General features: G+C 42.2%; 1 long non-coding RNA gene across 2 annotated transcripts in view; it reads right to left on the bottom strand.

Annotated features, from left to right (window-relative positions):
- The window catches only part of LOC135983444 (uncharacterized), a 380,072-nt gene that overhangs the window by 169,265 nt on the left and 198,231 nt on the right, over positions 1 to 12,576 (bottom strand). Inside the window, exon 3 of one of the 2 annotated variants that reach the window (XR_010601080.1) lies at positions 9,667 to 9,752. The exons of the other annotated variant lie outside the window; for it this stretch is intronic. This is a non-coding gene — a long non-coding RNA (uncharacterized LOC135983444). Of the gene's footprint in view, positions 1 to 9,666; positions 9,753 to 12,576 lie in introns of those variants that run through there. 2 annotated transcript variants of the gene reach the window in all.

Genomic DNA, 12,576 nt, shown 5'->3' on the forward strand with positions numbered 1-12,576 from the left:
AATCAGCCTCTCTGAGGGTAGACCATCAAAATAAGCGTAATTATTAATAAGACAATATACCGTTCTAACTTTACAAACCCATCAATATTGTATTGCACAATATGAAATGAAGAGTCATGTCACTGTGCCTTGTCACCTGTGTCTTTTGAAATAACAACATGGTAAACCTAGGAAACAAGACAAAAATTAGGGTTTAAAACAACAAGCACAGAACCTGCCTACCTAAGTCTGCTGCCCATATTTTATCATTGAAAGTAATATTGTTGAGACTGAAACCATGGACCATCCCATTGCATGGCTGTGAGAGGACAGGAGACAGACCGTTCTCCACTGAAGGCCCACAATATTGATATTCTGACTCTCTGGAAAGGTGCGGCATAATTCATATCAAAGTTCAAATTGTATTTCCTTTCTAAGGAGCCATTCCCACATATGAGTTCAAGGGACCCACTCAAAACAGCCCAGGCTAGGAATGCAGCAAGGGGCAGGGAACAGTTAGGGGAAGGGCTAGTTCCATGCATCATCTGCATTTCTTTGACCCTGCAGAAGCCTTTTCAAAGGTACACTATGAATTTCAGGCTTCATGGGTCAGGAAGGAGCATCAACCCCTCCTCTACCTTGTGGAGATTCTCCATGCAAAATGACACTGACAGTATCAGCATTTTGTTATATAGTGACCCACTCTGCAATCTGAAACTGCTCCAAAGGCTATGCTGCATATTCCTCACACCCATCATGAATCCACTCCCTATGGTTGGGGCTCCCTGAGCTTTGACTAGAAGGAACATGTTGTATGAAGGAGGGTGAGGTAAAGGAACTAGGGAACAAACTATTACCTGACTCCCTAGACCCTGCAGATTTATTGACAGTCATCCCCAAATTGTGCCTTACTACTCTTCCAAGCCCCTTCTGGGTTAAGTTGGGAAAAATACAGCCAGCAGAGTAGTCAACAGCATCATGGGGCTTGAGTGAGCCCTGCAGTGAAGGAAGAGGGAATCCTAGTGAGCAGCATAGAAGAGTTAGCACATTGTAACCAATAAGGGTGGAGTCAACATTCTCTGAGGTAAAGACGCCAGAGCCTCTCACTTCTCCATAGTCCAGCTAATCTCTCCCACTGGTGGAGAAATGCCACAAGTAAAAGCTCATGAAGTTTTCCATGGAAGGGAGTATTTGGATCAGTGTCTTATTAAGAAGATTTTGTACTCTGAGTATTTAATACCTTTCTTTTTGTCATAAAGCTTATTTATAGTAAAGGCATCATTTTAAAAATTTAAGAGAACCTGTTTCTTACTTAGTGCTGATCAATACTTGAGTTCGAAGGCTGTTTCGAGGCTTTCATTTTTAATATATTCATGTCAGATTATTTTTCCCCCATACATTGTTATATTTTCCTAGTGGCATCAAGCAATTACTGGTAGATGAACCCAAAATGTTTGGACGTTCAATTTGGATGCTCATCTGCACCTCTTTGGTCTGGAAGTCAGTCAGAAAATCTCAGAAGGACAAGTTCTGATGCATCAAATGTCCAATATTTTCTACTTTCCATTGAGACTATCACTAGCACAGTCTTTCCTAGAGGATATAAGTTCCTGCATTGTCTGTTTGAAAGCATCACAGGAAAGTGCAAAGCATCCAAAAACCTCTGTGGAAAGGTCAACTAAAGCTTTTACAGACATCAGGATTAGTTTGGATTTTGTTCAGTCTGTGTTTTGTTGGTTCTTTAATCGCTAAGGAAATGATGTTTATATTTTAAGTTAACACTACTGCTGGTCTCCCAGTCCTCCCACTATTTGATAATAAGACAATCTCTGCTCCAATGAGTGGTAAGTCTTGTATAGCACCAAGTACATTGTCAGCCTGTAAATAAATAACTGCTGAAGATTCTTGACTTATTATTTCTACCACACACAATATGACCTTTCAAAGGGCCATCCTCCAGGCTTGTACTGGAACCAGTGCAGCAGTTCTGCTGAGCCAGAATACCTACAGCTCCACAGGGCTCCATCCGCAGCTGGAAAGGAGACAGGCCAGTGGAGGAGCAGCCATTGAGTAGGTGGATCAGCAAATTGACAGATCCACCGGTAATTCAACCAGGGCTGAGTAGCAGCCTGAGAATAGTCGGTGGGAAGAGGAGTTTAACCCCACTCCTCCATGGAACCCCCTAAATATATTGAGTTACTCAGGCTGTGCACTGAGAGTAAGATTTTCATCTTAACGATTTGCTCCCTGGAGAAAAAAGGAAATGGAAGGATTTTTGCATGCTACAGGAGATCAACATTCTGGTCTTTAGCTCCCTAATGAGCAAATATAAAAACCCCAAATACATGTGTTAATATGCTTACCAGCAGCATTGTCAAGCTCACTGCAGAACATATCATACACTCAGATAGGATTGGAAGGAGGCTCTGTTAATGAAAATGTTGCACAACACCATTATAACACAATGAGGTAGATCATGCCCTGAGATATACACATGCAGCCCAATTAGCTTTCCTATTGCTTTTTAGTTCCTAACACTGAAAACCAGTTCTTGGCTTCTGGTACAAATGTAACATAAAGAGGAAGACAAATAACTCAAACAACCACTCAACCTGAAATCTTTACTCTAGGGAACAGGGCCGGCTCCAGGGCTTTTGCCGCCCCAAGCAGCCAAAAAAAAAAAAGCCACTATCGCGATCTGCGGCAGCAATTCGGCAGGAGGTCCTTCGCTCCGAACGGGAGTGAGGGACCATTCGCCGAATTGCCGCCGAATAGCTGGACGTGCCGCCCCACTCTGGAGTGGCCGCCCCAAGCACCTACTTGCCAAGCTGGTGCCTGGAGCCGGCCCAGCTAGGGAAAGGAGTGGGGAGGAACACCACCCACATTTTTGTTAGATGTTCTTGGCCCCTTTTCCCAGTTCCTTCAGACCTGCTAGGTCTGAATGTCCCCTCAACAAACCTAGGCTTTAGAGCTAAACAACCCAACGTTTATTTCTTCCAGCATTGGAAAGAGAGGTTTTGCACTCCCCTTTCCTATGCAAATGCCAATTTAATCCAGTTTCCTCTTTTTGTTTCCTGTTCCTAATTAGCCACAGAGGCACCACCCTCTCTTGAGGGCTGGCAGCTTGGGCAGTATTTTACAGGATAGAGCTGGTCCTCTTCCCTAATCCCAGAGTAGTCTATTAACCCCTTCCTGTCCTGGCCCGGAGTGAGATGAGTGCATACTTATGGTAAGTAGAACTTGTTTGGTAATTTGCTTTTTTCTGCTTTTGCATTATATTTTATAATTCTAATGTACCACATGAGTATTTACTGCATAGAGAGTTTGATTATATGTGAAACTATTGGATCATTTTTACATAACCAACGGTAGCAGTCAAATCCTTACACATCTGAAGCAAAAAAACATTGTTTTATAGCTAAGGAATCAATTTAAAAAGTAAGAGAACCTGTTTCTTAATTAGTGCTGATCAATACTGGAGTTCCCTGTTTCTAGGCCTTCATTTTCAACATATTCTGATCAGATTATTTCTGTTCCTTAAATTGTTATATTTTCTCAGTGGCAGTTGTAATTACTGACAAGCAAACCTCAAAAGGTTTGGAAGTTCAGTTTGGATACTCATCTGCATCTCTTTAGTCTGGAAGTCAAAAAGGACTAGAGCTGGTTATGAACAGAGCTGATAGAAAAACAAAATGCCCTTTTTGCAAAAAATTTTCACGTTTTGGGGAAAAAATCCCTTAAAATTGCAAAGCTCTTTGAGTGGCACTAATTATGCATAGGTGTTATAAATATAGCACTTTTATTAGAAGGGTGGTGGGTTCCACCAACAGGGTGGCTGGGGTCTAGCTAAAAAGTGGATGGCAAGCTCCAAAAGAAGTGGAAATGATTAATAAATGATGATCTGCATGGTACAATTTATTGCCAGGTGCCCCCAGATATATCAGGTGAATAAAGCTGCACCCTAATTAAACCACACCCATGACCAGACAATGGAAGGACTCCCACTACTTCAATAGGCATGAGACTATGCCCCACATGTGTAAAGCTAAGCTCATACATAAATCCTTTCAGGATCAGGGCCAAAGTTTACAGCTGAAGGCATAATACAGAGAAAACTTTTAATAGGAAATTAATCTACAATCTTTGACTTTAATAACATCAGCATAACTACCATAACTTTCCATCTCAGCAGTATTAGCCTCGCTACCATGAAGTTTTTCCTGTGATGCCTCATTGTTTAGTGCAAACAGGATCACATTTCTATGCCAGTAAGCAATCCCCAATTCCAATAATGGAGCAAGGGTGGTTTAGGCACTGTGCTAGGACTCAGGACATCTGGGTTCAGTTCCCAGCTCCACCACACACTTCCAGTATGACCTTCGGCAAGTCCCTTAGGCTCTGATCTCGCAAAAAATTACATCTGCGCTTAACTTTTACACACAGGAGTAGTCCCATTGACTTCAATGGGACATTTCATGTATCTAAACATAAGTATGTACAAAAGTGCAGTGTTGGGGACTTAACTGTCTACTCCACAGTCACCCATCTGTAAAGTGGGGATGATACTTGGCACCTGTCACCGGTTTTGTGAGGATGAATTTAGTAACATTTGTGAAGTACTTAGGTACCTCAATGAGGGGGACCATAGACAGTATGACCCAGTTTTGCGAGAAGAGTTACAGCCTTTCCTCTGATGACCTGGTGTCCCAAGAACTTTTTGGGAAACCTGAATGTCCCATTTAATCAATAAAATCATATTTTTTCTTTCTCCCTTCCTATTTCTTCCTTTTTTTAAATACCCACAAAAAATTTTTCAGGACGTACTGCCATACCATGTAGAATTTGTTCTGTGTTTACAGACACAGCTCACTGGCATGAATGTTCAGCATGATGAGCAATGTTTGAAGTGAAGAGAAAAGCTGAAGCAGCATAAACTCTGTAAGAGCTGTTCTTTTGTTCAAAGTGAATGTTAGTGAAACTTCTTGAGTGTTCCATGATAAACTCTCTAAGTTGCTGAGTAAAAATAAAAATTATCCATTCCCAGAAACAAGCATTTGTCATTGTTGGGTCAGAAGCTGGCAGTGGAGACACCAGCACACTTTAAAAATAAATGTCTTTTGGAGTGAATATTTCACCTACACATGTGTCCCAGTTTTTTACTTTGACAATATGGTCACCTTAGCAAAGTACCTATATAAATAGAATACAGCCCAAGCACCTGGACAAACAATGAGGGCTAATCTCAGCAATTGCACCTACTCTAATCAGGAAAAATGTCCTGCTGCTAGTATATGTGCTTGTTCCATTATTTCTGCAGCAGGTATCTCAGGGTATGTCTGCACAGTGAAAGCTGTGCGTGGGCTAGCCTACCCAAGCTATTTTGAATCCTGCTAGCATGAATAACAAGAGGAGTGAAGTAAGTGCAGGCTTCAGAGTGGACTAGCAAGTAAAGAACATACTCAAGCTCCATCCATGCCAGGTTTGTATTATTTAGCTGAATTCAAGCTCTCTCAGATAGGCTACCGTAGGCACAGCTTTGTAGACAAATCCTTAGTCTTTCTAACCTTTGGTGGGAGAGGTGGGGAGGAAAAATTAAAAATAATCTCCAATGCATTGACAAATCCTCAGGAGCCTCTAAACCAGTGGTGGGCAACCTGGGGCCCATCAGGGTAACCTGATTGCAGGAGCTGCGGGAAGCGGCAGGCAGCCAAGCAGCAGCCTGTAAGTACAGCATGACCCCGGAGAAGCCTAGAGGAAGGCTCTGAGTCTGGTGCTGGCTAAAAAGGCTTGTGACTGTAAGCAAAGAAGCTATCTCCTTTTCTTTTGGTTCCTCCTGCAATCAGAGAAGCAAGACTTTGGTATTTTATTTGATGCAGTTTTGTTTCTTTGCAAGGAATGTACAGACACCATAAATTTCTCCTTCCCACTGCAACATCCCCAGGGCCCTGAACTTTGACTCGCCACTTGTGTCAAAAAGGAACAACAGTACTTTATATGTTCAAAGAACAGCTACACGGTTGACTTCAGGAAATCTGGCCTCAGGTGTTTCATGTTGGACACGCAGACAATGAAGAATCTACAATTAGTAGCCAATTGTGGATATTTGGTTTAAGTGACTTAAAATAATATGTAGCGACAGAGGCGCCGACTTTCTCATTTCCCCAGGGATGCTTGACCCCTGCTCCGCCCCAGACATCGCCCCCACTCCAACCCTTTCCCCAAGACTCGTCCCTGCCCTGCCTCTTCCCACCACCGCCTCTGCCCCACCTCTTCCTGCCCTGTTCCTCTCCCTCCCTTGAGCGCCCCACCCTTTCCTGCCCCTGTTCCTTACCCTCCCCCACCAGCACCTCCTGCATTCTGCTGAAGGAGCTGATCACCGGCAGACGGGAGATGCTGGGGGGGAGGGGAAGGAGCTGATCGGTAGGGCCACCTGTGGGTGCTGAGCACCCACTATTTTTTTCCATGGGTGCTCCAGCCCTCGAGCACCCACACCGTCAGCGCCTATGAGTAGCACTGCTGTGGCAGAGGCAGGGATAGAATCCAGGTCTCCAGGGTGGCATTCAAGTTCCTTAACCATGAGCAGGGCCGGCTCCAGAGTTTTGGCCGCCCCAAGCAGCCAAAAAAAAAAAGCCGCGATCGAATCTGCGGCGGCAATTCGGCGGAAGGTCCTTCGCTCCGAGTGGGAGTGAGGGACCGTCCGCCGAATTGCCGCCGAATAGGTGGACCTGCCGCCCCTCTCCGGAGTGGCCGCCCCAAGCACCAGGTTGCCAAGCTGGTGCCTGGAGCCGGCCCTGACCATGAGACCATCCTCCTATCTATTCCCCTCTTGCTCTGTCCTGGCTCCCGGCCCCTTTTCCTCTGCTGCTGTCCTAACCATCTGCTCCTACCCACCCTCCTGGTTCCTGCCCCCTTCACTCTCTTATCTATCCCTCTAATCTGGTTCCTGCTGATCCTTTCCCTCTGCTCAAATCCTTCCCCCATCCTATTTCCCTCCCTCTCTGATGCCTGTTGTATTAAGCTAGATGGATTATATGAGCCAAAGGTATAAACATTAGCCAGTCACCCTGTCCAACATTAAACAGTGTTAAACAAAGTCTGGGGTTTGGTACACAGAGACCTCAGCCTGCTTAGTACCATGGAAAACACATCATTAAACACCCTTTTAATCTTTTATTAAAGATAAAGAAAAGCAGGACAAAAAATTAAAACCTTTCAAATGTAAAGCATTAGGCCTGATTTACACTGAGAAGTTGGGTCAACCCAGGTACAGTGCTCAGGAGTGTGAACAATCCACACCCCTAAGTGACATAGTTAAGCCTACTGACACCATAGTATAGACAGCAGTAGTTTGACAGAAGTTTTCTTCCCTCAACTAGTTACTGCATCACAGGGAGGTGTATCTATGCTGACAGGAGAACCCCTCCCGTCCACTTAGGCAGCATCTACACTGAAGTGCTGAAGCTCTGCTGCTGTAGTGTTTCAAAAGTAGCCAAGGCCCCAAGTAAAGCTTTCATTTTAACAATGTCCTTTGGTCCCTTTAGCTGGAGAGAGTTTTCAGAAGGAAAAAAAACCATCTTGTTCGACAGTCTCTTTGATGGTATCTAAGATGGTAATAATTGTCCTTTTAGGTAAAAGAGAAGAAGGTCATTGAGATGAGCTGGAGCTGTTGTTGATGCTGCTGCTGTTAAAGTCTGATCCCCTTTCACCTCAGGTGGTGTTCGGGATTCAGCTAGAGCTGGTAGAGGCGGCAATGTCGTCTGGATCTCTCTCTGGCCCAACCTTGTCAGGACACCCTACAGAGTTAGGACAACGAAGGTCCAGATTCCCAGGAGACAGTCGGGGTGGCAGCCATGATGGTGAAGCTCACTCCAATAGCCTCTGTTCTGCGTCCTTTCCCCCCCAAAAATCTCTTTCTTTAAGGACCCAGAAAGGGAGTGATGGGTGGAATAGCCCATCTGCTTATTATTTCTCCATCCATTAGGCCTAATATGGTTGATTTGGTTAATTAATTTCCAGTTCCACATATACTTTTTTTTTTTTTACCAAACATGATTTCAACACAGTCCTTGAATTATACCACTAGGCCTTTTTGTTTAAACTGTCTCTCTTTCTTACCTTTTCCCATCAACATTTGCTATGATAGGTTATTGTGAAAGTTCATAAATTGCCACATACTTTTTAAGGTTGAGCTCACAATTAGAGTAAATTTGCAAGCCCATTTATCACAATAGTACCTGCACTCTAGGCCCTGCAACCCCCTCTCATTCCTCCCTCATCCCATTTCTCATCCTTCTGCATTGCAGCAAGTCCATTCTCTCCTTCTCACTACCTGGGTGCCACTAGCTGGAGCACTGAGAGCACAGGAAAGACTATCCCTAATCTCAATTATGGCATGCAGCATCATAGAGGCCCCTGGTGGTCATAAGGAGCAATTGCATGGAAAGTCCTGAAAAATTCATGAACTCTGGGGCTGGAGCATATCCAGTACAGACAGTCTTCAGAGAATTTAGCTACCAAACTCTAACAATTCTCTGCTGAGCACGTTCAAACTGAGATTTTCCAAGGGCTCATAACTTGGACACATTTTCACAGGAATGGCAAAAGGCACATTCCTGATACGAAGGTGATCTGCCTGCCAAATTTCAAGTTCTTGCTCAAAAGCATGGAGGCACTGGAGCATTTAAATTAAATGGCTGTAAGAATGTTTTTAACATAGAAGAACAATGTATTTCCTCCCTAAACTTGTTCTTGGAAACAGCCAAACCATTTCAGCTGAAGTTTTCCAAAAATACTCAGCCTGAGGCAAACTCCAAACATGGAAAATTTCAGCACAGACAGTTAAAGATTAGCTACGTGGTTTTATAAGGGACAACAGTAATTACCCTTAACTACAGGCCATGCTACCAGCTCTGCCTATAATAATTGCCAATAGTAGTTTAGTTTTCACCTTGTTTCTCAAGTTCCTAAAATGTTGGACTGGTGGTACTAACCTCCTTTTAAAGAGAATCTTCATTAGGCGTTGACACAATATGGTTCGTCACCTCCACGGAGTGATTTTGTTTCTAGGTTTTATTCAGCTGAAACAGTGGAAGGTGAGTCTCAGGCCGGCCTACAATGTTCTGGGGACATATCTAAAACCTCAAAATATTGGGGAACTCCCAGGTCACTGTGGGTTACAGGTCCCTTTCTGTGCATGATCCACCTAGGATGCAATCTTTTACTGCCCCCAACTTGTTTCTGGAGCAACTTTGTGCTTTTTGCTCTGGAAATCCTAGATGAATCCCTGGTGTGTCAATTACAAGGCTAGCCATCACAATTGCCCTTACAATGAGTTGTGGGCACAAGTTTTTGCAGTTAGAAATCTCTCTACTAATATCTATGTCTGTAATGAAGTGTGGATGTAAAAATGTACATGCAGGGTTTTTTTCTGTGCAAAATTGCTCCTGGAACAATGAAAGGAGCTTTTGAAAGTCTTGTACTTGGTAGTAACACAGATAAAGAATAAAAAAAAGTATAAGAAATTGTCAATTCTTTCATGTCTCTAGTATCACACCTGGGGTAAAGAAGTGGTATTCCTATTCCAAAGCAAAGGATCATTACAGGGAAGCTAAGCCTTCACTAGAAAAGATTCCTAAAGCAAATAAATGGCCCCTCAAAATGTATTTTAAAAAGCTGATGTGAACTGACCTGAGATCTCTCCAGTCAGAGCTGCTGTGCATATGCAGATCAGAGACAGGTACTTGGCATACTTCACTTTGTGCTGTCATTTTTTTCTGTAAAGTGCAAATACATTGTGACATGTAGCAGTGGGATTACCAATTTAATTACTCATATTTTAATAACAGGTGGTCACTGCAATAAAGTTGTGATAAACACCTTTTCGTTTGCCAGTTTTTCTGAGAGCAGGAGACAGAGAAGAAAAGACATTTATTCCTTCCTCAAGCCCAGTCAACACCCAAGGTAAACCCATCGACCTTCCACTGTTTCTTCCTGGCCCCTGTCAATTTATCAGCCCAATAATTTCTACCAATCAATAAGAAAAATGGGTAGTGAGAGGATAAGTGACATCATGTCACTGACACTAAAATATAAACCCATAGGACCATACAGGGGACCTAGACTGAATCAGATTCAGATGGCCCAACAATAGTTCCTTCTTCAAACTCTTCCTTCGTCATGGTTGGCCTGATTTGTGGTTTCACCTCTAACCAAGACTGGGTATTTCGATAACATGTCATGAACCTACTTCATACCTCCTCACTTGCCTGCAATCCCAAAACAAAATGGCTTTCCCTCTGTTGTTGTTTTTTTTAAGCCACTTATTTCAGACAGGACCCTGGTAATCACACAAAGGTCAAGAATTAATCAATCTCGAATATCATTGCCTAGGGACAAATTGATCTATTGTATAGAACTCAATTGTATTGTGAATTCATCTTTTGTTTGCCTATTGTTTTTGCAATTCAATTATCTCTTTATAGACATTAGCTACCGGGAAAGTATCAATTTAGCTTTACCAAAATAAGTCTATCGTGTTTAGTAATTATTTTCACCCTAAATTACAAAGAAGTATCTAAAATGACAGCAGGAGACTATTGTTTAGCTAAGAAAAAGAAAGCCAATAAGTAAATTGTTTAGAAACAAACTCTCAGCCTCAATAATCCATGCAGGTATCTGCAGCAGCAAGTGAAAGGGAAGTGGTCTATTCCCAATATCAATCTACAGGAATTTAGTCAAAACAGACTACAAACAAAAGTGAATCTAACTAGTCTATTTTCATTGTTTAAGCTGAATAAAATGCAAAAGAGTGAATGTACAGCAGAAGTAGCCAAAAGGAAGTTACAATTTTAGATACAATTTTTAATAACCTTAAGGTATTAGTAGCAGAGGTAAGGAAAATAGATTTTTCAAAAATGTATTACTTTTTTAAACATGACACTGTGCCTTTAATAAGTGAAGCTGATGTCTCCTCTGTAGTTCACATGAATGAAGTTCTTTCTGGGCCAGACCACGATCTTTTATACAGGTCAGACTCTTTATCTACTTACATGCCATTAGCTGAAGAGACTGAAGAAGAGCTTTATGTAGCTCAAAAGCTTGTGTGTCTTTCATCAACGGAAGTTGGTCCAGTAAAAAGTATTACCTCATCCACCTTGTCTCTCTAATATCCTGGGACCAACACAGCTACAACAACACTGCAAACAACAACAACTGAGGCATGTGTCAGTTCTCAGTCCTAAAGAACTATACTGATAATTTAGACCTTCCTTGCCGTCCTGATATGGCTCTACATGGTGGATTTTAAAAAAAATATTTGTATCTTTTCAAGTAAAATAAATGAGACGAGGACAGATTTTAAATAAAAAAAACCACTATATCTAGTAGTCTCTCACTGAAATAAAAGAAAACAAGTAGAGTAAAGAAGCCAATGGCAGCTGACACTTGACATGTAAGAACAGCTTTCACTGGCCTCAGCAGGATGTCATGGCAGTGAAGGGACAGCAACACAAAACATCAAAGTGTAAAAAATAATAGATGGCCAGCTGTACCGGTAATGGGTACAGAAACTTTCGCCATAGGAAACTGACGCTGGCACAATTTGAATCAAAGCCATTGTCATCTGGAAGCATTCTGATAGCTTTGTGAAGTGATTTGGTGACAGAGCTGGCAACCATGGCCAGATTTGAAGGAAAGGAAAATCTCAGCTTTCCTGTAAAGAAGATTAGACATTACCCTTGGAAAAGTAAACCCTCAAATAGCAACATAAACTGATCATTAGGATTGACAGAAACAAGCTATGGGGGCTTCACTTCTGCTCTGGCCAGCTGGGGGCAAGCACCAAATCACACAGAAGCTCTGACTCTGAGCTGCATCTGGCATAGGCAAAGGTTGCTTTAACTCACCTTTAGCACCTCCCAAATGTTGAGTTTGGCTAGGTGTCTTCCTGACCCCCAGTAAAATTTAGAGCAGTCCCACAAGCACCTCTAACTACCGCTGCCTGTAACAGCTTCCTGTGGAGTTGTCTCACAGCCCAGATGAGTTAGAGTACAGAACATTCCAGACACATCCCATTCCTTGACATGCCTCTAAACCAGAAGCTGCAAGGGAAGTAGCATAGCACTTTTATGTACAGTTACACAAATAACTACATTTTTGGTCCACTGGCCGGACTGGGGAAAATAGAAAAATCAATCCAGGCTGACCCAAAACTAATTTGTTTACATTTTTAGTGGGGAAAAAATTTAAAATAAAAAAAAAGTTTTCAGTCGAATGAAACATTTTGTTTGACATGAAATATTTTTTTCTTTTTTAGTTTTAACCATTTTAAAAAATAAAATTGAAATAAAATTCAAAATAGAGTCATTTTGAGCTTAAAAAAAGTCAAAACATTTCATTTTAAGAATGTCAAAAGGAAATATTTTGATTTTTTCAGAATAGGTTAATGGATTGGTTGGGTTTTTGACCCAAACAATTTGGTGAATCCAACACCGAATCTGTTAAAGGTTTCAGTCAACCTGAATCTGCATGTGTCAGCAAAAGTAAGTTTTGTTCAAAATATTTAATCTGACTCTACTGTTATGTCTGCCCTATGCTAAC

Source organism: Chrysemys picta, chromosome 4 (genome assembly GCF_011386835.1).
Source record: "Chrysemys picta bellii isolate R12L10 chromosome 4, ASM1138683v2, whole genome shotgun sequence".
Classification (NCBI taxonomy): Eukaryota; Metazoa; Chordata; order Testudines; family Emydidae; genus Chrysemys; species Chrysemys picta.